Source organism: Pseudophryne corroboree, chromosome 4, assembly GCF_028390025.1.
Source record: "Pseudophryne corroboree isolate aPseCor3 chromosome 4, aPseCor3.hap2, whole genome shotgun sequence".
NCBI classification, from domain to species: domain Eukaryota; kingdom Metazoa; phylum Chordata; class Amphibia; order Anura; family Myobatrachidae; genus Pseudophryne; species Pseudophryne corroboree.
The window spans coordinates 33,349,274-33,362,933 of NC_086447.1; positions in this window are offsets into that span (position 1 = coordinate 33,349,274).

The window sequence follows — 13,660 nt, forward strand, 5'->3', positions numbered from 1 at the left end:
GCTCCACAGTGGGAGGAACCATTGGAAGATGGAGTGAAATACTGGTTTATGTATAATTTTGTCACATTTACAGATGAAGACCAAGAGTGGACAGCTGATGCAGTGTTGCAGCAACCTTTACAGACTGTCAGACTTCAGACAGAAGCCGTTGCAGAGACAATAACTCCAGTACATCTTTGCTTTGAAAACTGGACAATTGTCAAGCCTATTTGGATGGTTGATGACATGGAATATATACGGACGGTTGCTGACATGGAACATGCTGACAAATACGCCTATGTCTTGAAGGGCATGCAGACACAAGAACTGAGTGCAAAGCGTGGTGTGCAAGTTGTCACAGATACAGCACTGATGGTGCTAAGATGCTGGGTTCAAATACTGATGCTGTTGTCAAGCCATGGAAGAGTGGAAGCTTCATTCCAGCAAGCTCAAGTCAGAGGTATTGCCTGTATCCAGACCATGGTTGATATTACAGAGAACTGTCAAGTTTGCCAGCAGTTGAAAATGTGGAGTATCTTCCCTGACACTGAAAAAGGGTACATGAACTTTGAAATATAAACTGCACAAGTATGGCAATTTGAATATATAATTTCCTGCCAAGAAGAAGAATGCTGTATTTAACAGCTACAGAACATCATCATCCAGGAGTGAAGTTGTCTCAAGCAGAGAGAAGCAAGATAAGAGACTATCCCGATGTTGACAAATACTTAAATACTTTTTTGTTGTTATTATGGGATGTCCAAGAAGATTTGAGCAGACAGACACCCATTTTACAGACACAAACAAGAGTATATTGGTTCTTTAATGATTCATACCATTCACAAAACTGACATCAGTATGATTGAAGGAATGGATGTATTGTTTAGGAAACAGGAATGTTCATGCATATGCAAACTGGTGTTTAGAGCAGACTGTATGTATATATGCTTTATTAACCAGAGGGTGGTAAAAGCTTGAATTTTTGGGGGGAATATTTTCAGGGTTTCTTTTCACAAAAACACACAGTGATGATAAGATTGTTCTGTAGAAATGTTTAGAAATAAAAACAGGAAGAAGAGATATTAGTAGTAGGATAAAGAAATGTTTATTTTGTTTTAATGTAATGGTTTATCTCACACTGTCTATTGTTCTTAAGCCAACAGACTGATTACTTCTACACTCGTTGAAAGAGGAGATGAGAGGACTTAACTTGAAAGGTGCCTGTGATGACTATGGCTAGAAAGAAGTTTCTTATACAAGAAAGAGACCATGAAGATAAGACATTTGCACAAGATGGATGACACAGCATCTATATAATTATGGAAAATTGAACTTGAACCATATATTGCTTGGATTCATACATTCAGCAATATCCCAAGACTTTATTGAACTAGACTTTACAGACATTATTTACCCTTTGACAGCCCATATCAAGCGAGTACCAAAGTTAAAGGAGGAGTAAATAAATACTGACAATGATCCAGAATATGATATCCTGGTTTAATACAACAAATTGATTATCTGTATTAAAAATGTTGCTCATAGGAATCCTACATCTAAAAGGATGCTTTGTTTATGTTTTTTAAAATTATATTTGGTGATTTAAATGTGGTATATAGTTAATAGAAAATGTTAAGATGATAACTGATACAGGATATAACTTGCAAGGTATATGGTGCAAAGCCAGAGAGCAGAGGGTGGAGTGTAAGGAGTGATACAAAAATATAAGTTTCACTATTATCAATCTCATCAAGATCATGCTCTCATGTGTTTTTAGCACCAAATACAAAGAACAGAATGAGTAAACATTCTGAAGATAGTACTTGTTACCCATTACATGCCAGGTTGCATACTGACTATATACAATTCATGTTCTTAACTTCATTGGATTATTATAGGAGTGCTTTATGTTATATCTTTAGAATGGTGGTTGGTGTTTGTTATGAATATAATACGGTGTTTTTAATAGTACAAGAAGGGGGAAATATATATATATTTAATACAAGGGAAATATATATATATATATATATATATATATATATTTATTACAAACTATGTTCTGTGTGTGTCAGTATTCCTGACACAGGTATATTTTACAAGCAAGGGCAATGTCCATTGTCTGGTTATATGAGACAGACAAAAACAAGACAAGTGTTTGGAGTTGGACATATGTCAACCTTGTAATGTTTGCGTCTTCATATTAAGACAATGGTGTTTTCACCTTGTGTGTTAATCTATGTAATCCATGTTACACATTGATATTTTTACGTTATTTCTAACACTCATAATTGAGGCAACAGTGCCCCCTACTGTTTCTTAGTATTTATGTATATGTCGTATTCTTAGTATTTATGTATATGTCGTAATATGAACTTTGGACACATGAAATATCCTTACTCAGGAGTTCTTCAGCCTATATAAGATAGACATTTTCAATGTTAAAGCAGCCTAGATAGCTTGGATGAACAAGGATGATCTGAATATAACTCAGCCTCTAGACGAAGAGGGCGAGGCTCCTGAGTATGCTGATGTGATTGCTGTATTGAACATCTGCTGACTGGATCAATAACCTTAGCTAAGTATACAATAAATTCATATTTATATATTCAAGTTATTTTGTTGAAGTACTTTTCTGGGAATCCACCCATCTGGGTCTCCTCAAACCTAACCCACTTGTAACAACTGCTGACAGTGCTAGCACGTGATTCTCCGCCCATCGAAGAATCCTTGTGGCTTCTGCCATTGCCATCCTGCTTCTTGTGCCGCCCTGTCGATTTACATGGGCGACTGCCGTGATGTTGTCTGACTGAATCAGCACCGGTTGGCTTTGAAGCAAGGATTCTGCTTGACTCAGGGCATTGTAAATGGCCCGTAGTTCCAGAATATTTATGTGTAGGGAAGTTTCCTGACTCGACCATTGTCCTTGGAAGTTTCTTCCCTGAGTGACTGCCCCCCAACCTCGGAGGCTTGCATCCGTGGTCACCAGGACCCAGTCCTGTATGCCGAATCTGCGACCTTCGAAAAGATGAGCACTCTGCAGCCACCACAGCAGAGACACCCTGGCCCTCGGGGACAGGGTGATCAACCGATGCATCTGAAGATGCGATCCGGACCACTTGTCCAATAGATCCCACTGGTAGATCCTCGCATGGAACCTGCCGAAGGGAATCGCTTCGTAAGAAGCTACCATATTTCCCAGGATTCGTGTGCAGTGATGCACCGACACCTGTTTTGGTTTCAGGAGGTCCCTGACCAGAGATGATAATTCCTGGGCCTTCTCCTCCGGGAGAAACACCTTCTTTTGTTCTGTGTCCAGAACCATACCCAGGAACAGCAGACGCGTCGCAGGAATCAGCTGCGACTTCGGGATATTCAGAATCCAGCCGTGCTGATGCAGCACTTCCTGAGATAGTGCTACGCTGACTAGCAACTGCTCCTTGGACCTCGCCTTTATCAGGAGATCGTCCAAGTACGGGATAATTATAACTCCCTTCTTTCGAAGGAGTATCATCATTTCGGCCATTACCTTGGTAAATACCCTCGGTGCCGTGGACAGACCAAACGGCAACGTCTGGAATTGGTAATGACAGTCCTGTACCACAAACCTGAGGTACTCCTGGTGAGGTGGTTAAATGAGGACATGCAGGTATGCATCCTTGATGTCCAATGACACCATAAAATCCCCCTCTTCCAGGCTTGCAATAACCGCCCTGAGCGATTCCATCTTGAACTTGAACTTCCTTATATAAGTGTTCAAGGATTTTAAATTTAGGATGGGTCTCACCGAACCGTCTGGTTTCGGTACCACAAACATTGTGGAATAGTAACCCCGCCCCTGTTGAAGGGGGGGTACCTTGATTATCACCTGCTGGAGGTACAGCTTGTGAATAGCGTCCAGTACTACCTCTCTTTCTTTGGGAGCAGCCGGCAAGGCAGATTTGAGGTAACGGCGAGGGGGAGTGGCCTCGAACTCCAGCTTGTATCCCCGAGATACCACTTGCAGAACCCAGGGATCCACCCGTGAGCGAACCCACTGGTCGCTGAAGTTCCGGAGATGCGCCCCCACCGCACCTGGCTCCGCCTGTGGAGCCCCAGCGTCATGCGGTGGACTTAGAGGAAGCGGGGGAGGATTTTTGTTCCTGGGAACTGGCTGTCTGGTGCAGCTTTTTCCCTCTTCCCCTGCCTCTGGGCAGAAAGGAAGCGCCTCTGACCCACTTGCCTTTTTGTGGCCGAAAGGACTGTACCTGATAATACGGTGCTTTCTTACGCTTTGAGGAAACCTGAGGTAAAAATGTCGACTTCCCAGCTGTCGCTGTGGATACTAGGTCCGAGAGACCATCCCCAAACAATTCCTCACCCTTGTAAGGCAAAACCTCCATGTGCCTTTTAGAATCAGCATCACCTGTCCACTGCCGAGTCCATAACACTCTTCTGGCAGAAATGGACATTGCATTAATTCTAGATGCCAGCCGGCAGATATCCCTCTGTGCATCCCTCATTTATAAGACTACGTCTTTAATATGCTCTATGGTCAGCAAAATAGTATCCCTGTCTAGGGTACCAATATTATCTGACAGGGTATCGGACCAAGCTGCTGCAGCACTACACATCCATGCTGAAGCAATTGCAGGTCTCAGTATAGTACCTGAGTGTGTATATACAGACTTCAGGATAGCCTCCTGCTTTCTATCAGCAGGCTCCTTTAAGGCGGCCGTATCCTGAGACGGCAGTGCCACCTTTTTTGACAAGCGTGTGAGCGCCTTATCCACCCTAGGGGATGTCTCCCAACGTAACCTGTCCTCTGGCGGGAAAGGGTACGCCATCAGTAATTTTTTTGAAACCACCAGTTTCTTATCTGGGGAAGCCCACACTACTTCACACACTTCATTTAACTCATCTGATGGGGGAAAAACCACTGGTTGCTTTTTCTCCCCAAACATAATACCCTTTTTAGTGGTACCTGGGTTAATGTCAGAAATGTGCAACACATTTTTCATTGCCGTAATCATGCAACGGATGGCCCTTGTGGAATGTACATTAGTCTCGTCCTCGTCGACACTGGAGTCAGACTCCGTGTCGACATCTGTGTCTGCCATCTGAGGTAGCGGGCGTTTGTGAGCCCATGACGGCCTTTGAGACGCCTGGGCAGGCACGGGCTGAGAAGCAGGCTGTCCCACAGCTGTTATGTCATCGAACCTTTTATGTAAGGAGTTGACACTGTCGGTTAAAACCTTCCACATATCCGTCCACTCTGGTGTCGGCCCCGCAGGGGGTGACATCACACTTATCGGCACCTGCTCCGCCTCCACATAAGCCTCCTCATCAAACATGTCGACACAGCCGTACCGACACACCGCACACACACAGGGAATGCTCTGACTGAGGACAGGACCCGACTAAGTCCTTAGGGGAGACAGAGAGAGAGTATGCCAGCACACACCACAGCGCTATATATCACAGGGATGTACATTATACTGAGTGATTTTTCCCAATAGCTTCTATAATACACAATTTGTGCCTAAATTTATGTGCCCCCCCTCTCTTTTTTACCCTTCTTGTATATACTGCAGGGGAGAGCCTGGGGAGCGTCCTTCCAGCGGAGCTGTGAAGAGAAAATGGCGCCGGTGTGCTGAGGAAGATAGCCCCGCCCCCTCCGCGGCGGGCTTCTCCCGCTTTTTTAATGAAATTTATGGCAGGGGATTTGGCACATATAGAGTGTTACACACTGTATTATGTGCATTTTGCCCAAAAAGGTATATATATATATATATATATATATATATATATTGCAGCCCAGGGCGCCCCCCCCAGCGCCCTGCACCCACCAGTGCCCGGAGCGTGTGGTGTGCTTGGGAGCAATGGCGCACAGCTGCAGTGCTGTGCGCTACCTTACTGAAGACCGAAGTCTTCAGCCGCCGGTTTTCTGCTGTGTCTTCCGTCTTCTGGCTCTGCAAGGGGGACGGCGGCGCGGCTCCGGGACCGGACGACCAAGGCTGCGCTTGTGTTCGATCCCTCTGGAGCTAATGGTGTCCAGTAGCCTAAGAAGCCCAAGCTAGCTGCACGCAGGTAGGTTCGCTTCTCTCCCCTCAGTCCCACGGAGCAGTGAGTCTGTTGCCAGCAGATCTCACTGAAAATAAAAAACCTAACAAATACTTTCTTTTCTAGAAGCTCAGGAGAGCCCCTAGTGTGCATCCAGCTCTGGCCGGGCACAGATACTAACTGAGGTCTGGAGGAGGGTCATAGTGGGAGGTGCCAGTGCACACCAGATATAGTACCTAATCCTAATCTTTCTTTTAAGAGTGCCCAGTCTCCTGCGGAGCCCGTCTATACCCCATGGTCCTTACGGAGTACCCAGCATCCACTAGGACGTCAGAGAAATTCAGAGGTAGCTCTGCCTCAACTGCTTGAACCTAGGCTTCAATACCTTTTTGCAGCCCAAGAGGCAGCCATAGTGGGTCTATGTACAGCACGTGCAAGAGTGTAAATAGACTTCAAGCAACCCTCCACACGCTTATCCGTCGGTTCCTTCAGAGAAGTGACGGTGATGACAGGCAAAGTAGATGACACCACAAGACGGGCTACATGTGAGTCCACTGGTGGTGGGGTTTCCCACATGTTACTCAACTCCGCAGAAATAGGATAACGAGCTAGCATCTTTTTAGACCCGGAAAATTTCTTTCTTGGAGAAGACCAGGATTCCTGAAGTACAGTATATTAATTAAATGGACAGAATGTGGTAAGACTAATTTAGTAACCTTCTGACGTTTGAACTTATCAGGTTTCTGAGACGTATCTGGAGGGTCAGTCTCGTCATCAATCTGAAGAATCAGCTTGATAGCCTCCACTAGGTCAGGAACATCAACCTGCGTTACAGATTCCTTATCAGAAGCAGCTGTATCAGTGTCTGATGGATCAGTATATTCCCCATCCTCATCAGATTAAGTATCTGAAACATGAGTAGATTATGAGGAAGAAATGGCCCGCTTAGATGACCCTTTGTCCCAGTAGGGCGAGGGTTAGGCTTTTGTTAACCAAGGACTGATTTAATTGCTGTAACTGAGTTGACAGAGTATCCACCCATGGCGGATTGATTACAGGGACAATATGTGGCTGTAATGGCACAGGAGGTCCCACAGGGGGGCGTAAGTCGTGTTACAAGCGTAGTTAGCATATTTGAAAAAGTAGCCCAAGGTGGGTTCTTGGTGTGCACCGGTGCTGCAGGCTGACTCGGGGATGCAGAACACCCAGTACCTGAACCCTCAGTTGAAATCTTTTCTTCAGGTAAATCCGTGGCGTCAGCACTGCATGAAGCAGGAGCGTCCGCGGAGTTCCCACCCTATGCAGCAGACATTATTAGGAATATAGCCTTAGGCCGTGACAGTACAATATAGCCAGACAAGCACAATACCTGACGAAAACCCCCTGTGTTATGTGACCGCAGATGCAGAGCACAAACAGAGGATTTAAGTGGTATGAGGTGACTGAAATACACAGAGAAAAATACAATACAGTATATCCCATGGAACACTATATGGTATATGAGACCCTGATGCACTTAGCCCCCCAGGGTACAGACTATAGTGATAACAATGTGTGCGAGATACACAGAATGGAAACCACACAGCAGCTATAGGCACACACAGTCACATGTACAATGCAGAAATCACATGTAATAATAAAACTGCACTGGACTAGTACTACTATATATATATATATATATATATATATATATATATAGTAAGTACAGATACAACAATGCACAGTAACCACTGGATGTATATTACAGAATACTTGTACTAAATGTTCACTTGCACTTGTTCTTAACTAACGCTGTCTAAACGACATGTAGAATACTTAAATGTCCTGTAGAAGCACAGCGCTGATGAGACAGGCGGCTTTATAGGAGACAGTGCCCAGCAGCACCTTATCCCCTCTGCTGGACTTCACCACCGGATACTATGGAGCCTATAGCAAACGGATTTTAGTAAATCCGACCTGTGCTCCTTGCCCTGGTGGATATAGTGGGGTCCCTGCACGGCCACAGTGTCCACGCCAGCGGTGCAGTCCGTCTCCAGGGACCGAATTGCGATTTCGGCGTGTCTCACCTGGGGGACCCTCTTTCTTCCTCCCTGAAGTGCGGCCACGCGATCCAGGATAGCAGCAGCGGTGATGTGTGCCTGTGATGACCGGAGCGCCTCCGCTGCAAGTACCCGGCAACCAGGGCGTGGGAGTATGCAGCGCCGCTGGGGGAGGTGATGGAGCCGCAGCACAGAATGTCAGCATGACATCCAGGGCATCTAGTGAGATCTGCTGTAATGGGCGCAGGGTGTGTGTTGCACACGGTCCCCCAAGTCAGCGGGTGTCAGCTACTGTTGGTCCAATCATTCATGTTATTTTTGTAAAGATGGCTCTGGCACAGGAGACTGGGAGGGGAGCCCAGTGCATGTAGTGGGGTGGGCACTGCAGATTTGTATATATTTATGGCATTAATACTGCCACGCAGCTGGTACCATGTACAGTGTGGGTAAAGCCGAGCGTGAGCATATTCCTTCTATAGTATAAAATGCCATCTTGCATTTACCCTTGAAGAAGTTGTCAATTACCTCCATAGCAAAGCAAACTGCTCATTTGCAGATGATAAATCGTTGGGCACTTACCTCTTTCTGCAAAGCGTAAGTTGCTTGGGCCTCCTACAAACATTGTGGACACGTGCATTATCCCAGAGCAGAGCAGCCCCGTCTGAGCCCCAGAACTGGAGGACAGGGCGTTTTGTGTACTCGGAGCCTCGGAGGAGATGGATCACCCCCATACGTACCTGCTCCGCAGAGCACACATGATGTGGCAGAGAGAGGGGAGCGAGGTACAGGAGGGGATACAGGCGGTGCACTATGAAGAGTGCATCCATTCCCTGCCCTGACTGGCTGTGCCCCTTGCCTTATGCACAGCAAGGAACCAGGCCGGATGAGCCACAGTGCCACAGACAGTGCCGATTCCGGCACGGCTGTATCCAGGGTATATGCCGGGTCATGCCACATTGGCGATAGGCTGATCCACTGATTACCCATTATATATAAGATAGACTGGCTGGAGGAGTGTGGCACGCAGACACTAATTAGCGATGTGTATAAGGGTCATGCATGGCATGTTTCCTGGTTACTAATGACAGTGCTGTAATTGTGGGAACCACATGCAATTACAGCCGTCGTCTTCCTGCTAATGAATGGGCCATTGTTGTGTTAGATGAGGGTGTTTACTCAGATCTAATGAAGAACGGGAGATAATTGGAGACATCAGAATGAGTAATTTTGTCTGTAACCCATTATGCAGCAATAATAACACAGATGACTCTGCATGAGCTGGTGTAATGTATTGTTATTAGACGGTGTTGTGCCATAACTTCACAAATGGTTGTGGTAATGTTTCAGAGGCTTGTGCGGTGCATTAATAATAATGTGGTTGTAAGACAAAATTCCACACTTAGGGTGAAACAGTTCTTTCTAGCACACATTGTAACATGAACGCTGAGATTTCTATCATATCAATTCATGCACGTCTTTGGGGGATGCAGTTAAAATGCTGGTTTTCGGAATTCCGGCGTTCAGGATACAGACGCCGGAATCCCGACAGCCAACATTATACAAGCGGCTGGAATACAGACACCCTCCCGGAATTCGGACTTGGTTGGTGGGTTCAACAACCAAGTGGAAAATAGGATTTTAGTACCTACCGGTAAATCCTTTTACCATGGGGTATAGACGGGATCCGCAGGAGCTTGGGCACACTGAAAAGACTTTGACTGGGTGTGAACTGGCTCCTCCCTCTATGCCCCTCCTCCAGACCTCAGTTATAGGAACTGTGCCCAGGAGAGATGGACATTTCGAGGAAAGGATTTTTGTTTAAACAAAAGGCGAGAAACATACCAGCCCACACCACAACATACCGTACAACTGGAGTAGTATAAACCCAGATAACCGTATGAATTAACAACAGCAACAAGCTGAATAAACCAATACACAACCCATGTGTAAACAAATACAACCAGTAATACTACAACTGCAAGTAACAGTCCGCACTGGGATGGGCGCCCAGCATCCTCTACGGTCTAGGAGAAAAGGATTTACCGGTAGGTATTAAAATCCTATTTTCTCTTACGTCCTAGAGGATGCTTGGGACTCCAAAAGGACCATGGGGTCTATACCAAAGCTCCAATACGGACGGGAGAGTGCGGCCGACTCTGCAGCACCGATTGAGCAAACATGAGGTCCTCCTCAGCCAGGGTATCAAACTTGTAAAATTTAGCAAAGGTGTTTGAACCCGACCACGTAGCTGCTCGGCAAAGCTGAAGTGCCGAGACCCCTCGGGCAGCCGCCCAAGATGAGCCCACCTTCCTGGTAGAATGGGCCTTCACTGATTTCGGCACCGGTAGCCCAGCCGAAGAATGAGCTTGCTGAATCATACTACAAATCCAGCGTGCAATAGTCTGCTTCGAAGCAGGATGACCAATCTTGTTAGAAGCATACAGGACAAACAGCACCTCTGTTTTCCTGGCCACCGCCGTTCTGGCGACGTAGATCTTCAAAGCTCTCACAACATCAAGAGACTTTGGAACTGCCACAGCATCCGTAGCCACAGGTACCACAATAGGCTGGTTAATGTGAAACGAAGAAACCACCTTCGGCAGAAATTGTTGACGAGTCCTCAATTACGCTCTATCCGAATGGAATATCAAGTACGGACTCTTGTGAGATAAGGCCGCCAACTCAGACACCCGCCTTGCAGATGCCAGAGCCAACAGCATGACCACCTTCCAAGTGAGAAACTTTAATTCAACCTTACGCAAAAGGTTCAAACCAGGAAGACATAAGAAACTGTAAGACCACCTCAGGATCCCATGGTGCCACCGGGGGCACAAAAGGAGGATGGATATGCATCACTCCCTTCACAAAAGTCTGAACCTCAGGGAGAACAGCCAATTCCTTCTGAAAGAAGATAGATAAAGCCGAAATCTGCACCTTGATGGAACCCAATTTCGGCCCGGCATCGACGCCGGCCTGCAAAAAACGGAGAAAACGACCCAAGTGAAATTCCTCCGCAGGAGCAGCTTTAGCCTCACAACACGAAACATACTTTCTCCAAATACGGTGATAATGTTTCGCCGTAACTTCCTTCCTCGCCTTAAGGAGAGTGGGAATGACCTCCCCGGGAATACCTTTCCGAGCTAAGATTTGGCGCTCAACTTCCATGCCGTCAAACGCAGCCGCGGTAAGTTTGGAAACACGCATGGTCCCTGCAATAACAGGTCCTCTCTGAGAGGGAGTGGCCAAGGATCTTCCGCAAGTAATTCCTGAAGATCTGGATACCAGGCCCTTCTTAGCCAATCTGAAACGACAAGAATCGCTTGCACTCTTGCTCGTTGAATGATTCCCAGCACCTTTGGAATGAGAGGAAGCGGAGGTAACACATACACTGACTGAAACACCCACGGAGTCACCAGGGCGTCCACTGCACTGGCTTGGGGGTCCCTTGACCTGGAACAATACCTCGGAAGCTTCTTGTTTTGGCGAGACGCCATCATGTCGATCAGCGGAGTTCCCCAACACTTTGTCACTTCTGCAAATACCTCTTGGTGAAGAGCCCACTCTCCCGGATGGAGATCGTGTCTGCTGAGGAAGTCTGCTTCCCAGTTGTCCACTCCCGGAAGGAAGACTGCTGACAGAGCGCTCACGTGCTGTTCCGCCCAGCGAAGGATTCTTGTGGCCTCCGCCATAGCCGCCCTGCTCCTTGTTCCGCCTTGACGGTTTATATGCGCCACCGCTGTTATGTTGTCCGACTGTATCAGGACAGGCCGACCCTGAAGAAGGCTTCTTGCCTGTAGTAGTCCGTTGTAAATGGCTCTTAACTTGAGAACATTGTGGAGACAAGATTCCTGGTCTGACCATTTCCCCTGGAAATTTCTTCCCAGGGTGACTGTGCCCCAGCCTCGGAGACTTTCATCTGTTGTCAACAGGACCCAATCCAGGATACCGAATCGTCGCCCTCCTAGGAGGTGAGAACTTTGTAGCCACCACAGGAGAGAAATCCTGGCCCTGGGAGATAGACTTATGTTCCGGTGCATGTGCAGGTGAGACCCGGACCACTTGCTCAGCAGATCCCACTGAAACACCCGGGCATGAAACCTGCCAAACGGAATGGCTTTGTACGCCGCGACCATTTTCCACAGAACCCGAGTACATTGATGAACCGGCACACTTTTCGGCCTCAGAAGTTCCCTGACCATCGTCTGCAGTTCCAGAGCTTTGTCTTCCCGGAGAAACACCTTCCGTAAGCCCATGTCCAGAATCATGCCCAGAAAGGGCAACCGAGTGGTCGGAATCAACTGAGACTTTGGCAAATTTAGCAGCCAACCGTGTTGTCGCAGAAAGGGACAGAGACAAATTCACATTTCTCAGCAACCGTTCCTTGGACCTCGCCTTTATCAGGAGATCGTCCAAGTACGGGATAATGGTAACCCCTTGCTTGCGAAGGAGAACCATAATTTCTGCCATGACTTTGGTGAAAATCCTCGGGGCCGTGGAAAGTCCAAACGACAACGTCTGAAATTGGTAATGAGAATCCTGTACCGCAAACCTGAGGAAAGCTTGATGCAGAGGATATATCGGGACGTGTAAGTAGGCATCCTTTATGTCGACTGACGCCATAAAGTCCCCCCCTTCTAGGCTGGAAATCACAGCTCAAAAGAGATTCCACCTTGAACTTGAAAACCTTCAAGTATGGATTGAGGGACTTTAAGTTCAGAATCGGCCTGACCGAACGTCCGGTTTCGGTACCACAAAGAGGTTCGAGTAGAACCCCTCCCCCCGTTGGGATGGGGGAACGGGAATGTGACCGGACGGGCTTGTCCCCACTGCACAGAATGGAAGGTTAGGTCACACGGGACCTGACCACATAGGGTATTCCCACTTACCGTCAGTAACCGCCTGTTACTGACTCCACCCACTGCGCTGTGGGCGGGTTTATGCTGCCACCACCAAACTCCTAACCTGCCGTGGCATTTGGAACCACGGTTCTGCTCTGTATGTGCCGACACACTGCGTTACCACACCTGTGTGGTGTTGACGAATCCCCCACTAGTCACCTGACTAGGCCGCTACCGGTAGCTGGCGGAAGGCGGAACTTGGAGATGCTGATTCACCCTAGACAGCCGGTGAACGGGGCTATGTTTCGCATAGCCCTGTAGGTCACAAGATGACGCAATCTTCTTGAGGCAAATCATGTTTTAATGCCAACAAATAGTTCTGAAATGAACTTCAGCAGTACAGCAAGATGTTTACAGCAGAATGAAGATTGGTACAATACACCCTGGATGCACGCAGGCCTCCTTTTTATGTCAATTTTACACACAGTACCACAGGGGGGTAAGCCCTCCCTGTCTTCTCCAACCAATAAGGTTATCGCAGAAAATATAAATAAATACAAGTTACATTTCAAAAGTTAAGAATTAGATAAAGCACATTCCTGCTCCTCTTCATATATAACCAAACCAGTGGCTTTCCCAAACACAATCTGATTATCATGTTCCTGTCTCTTTCACAAATGTAAATGTAACTCGCATTTCAATTGCATTCACCCTCTCACACATAGACAACGTTCTTATACTGTAAATTAAACATAATCTGCATCA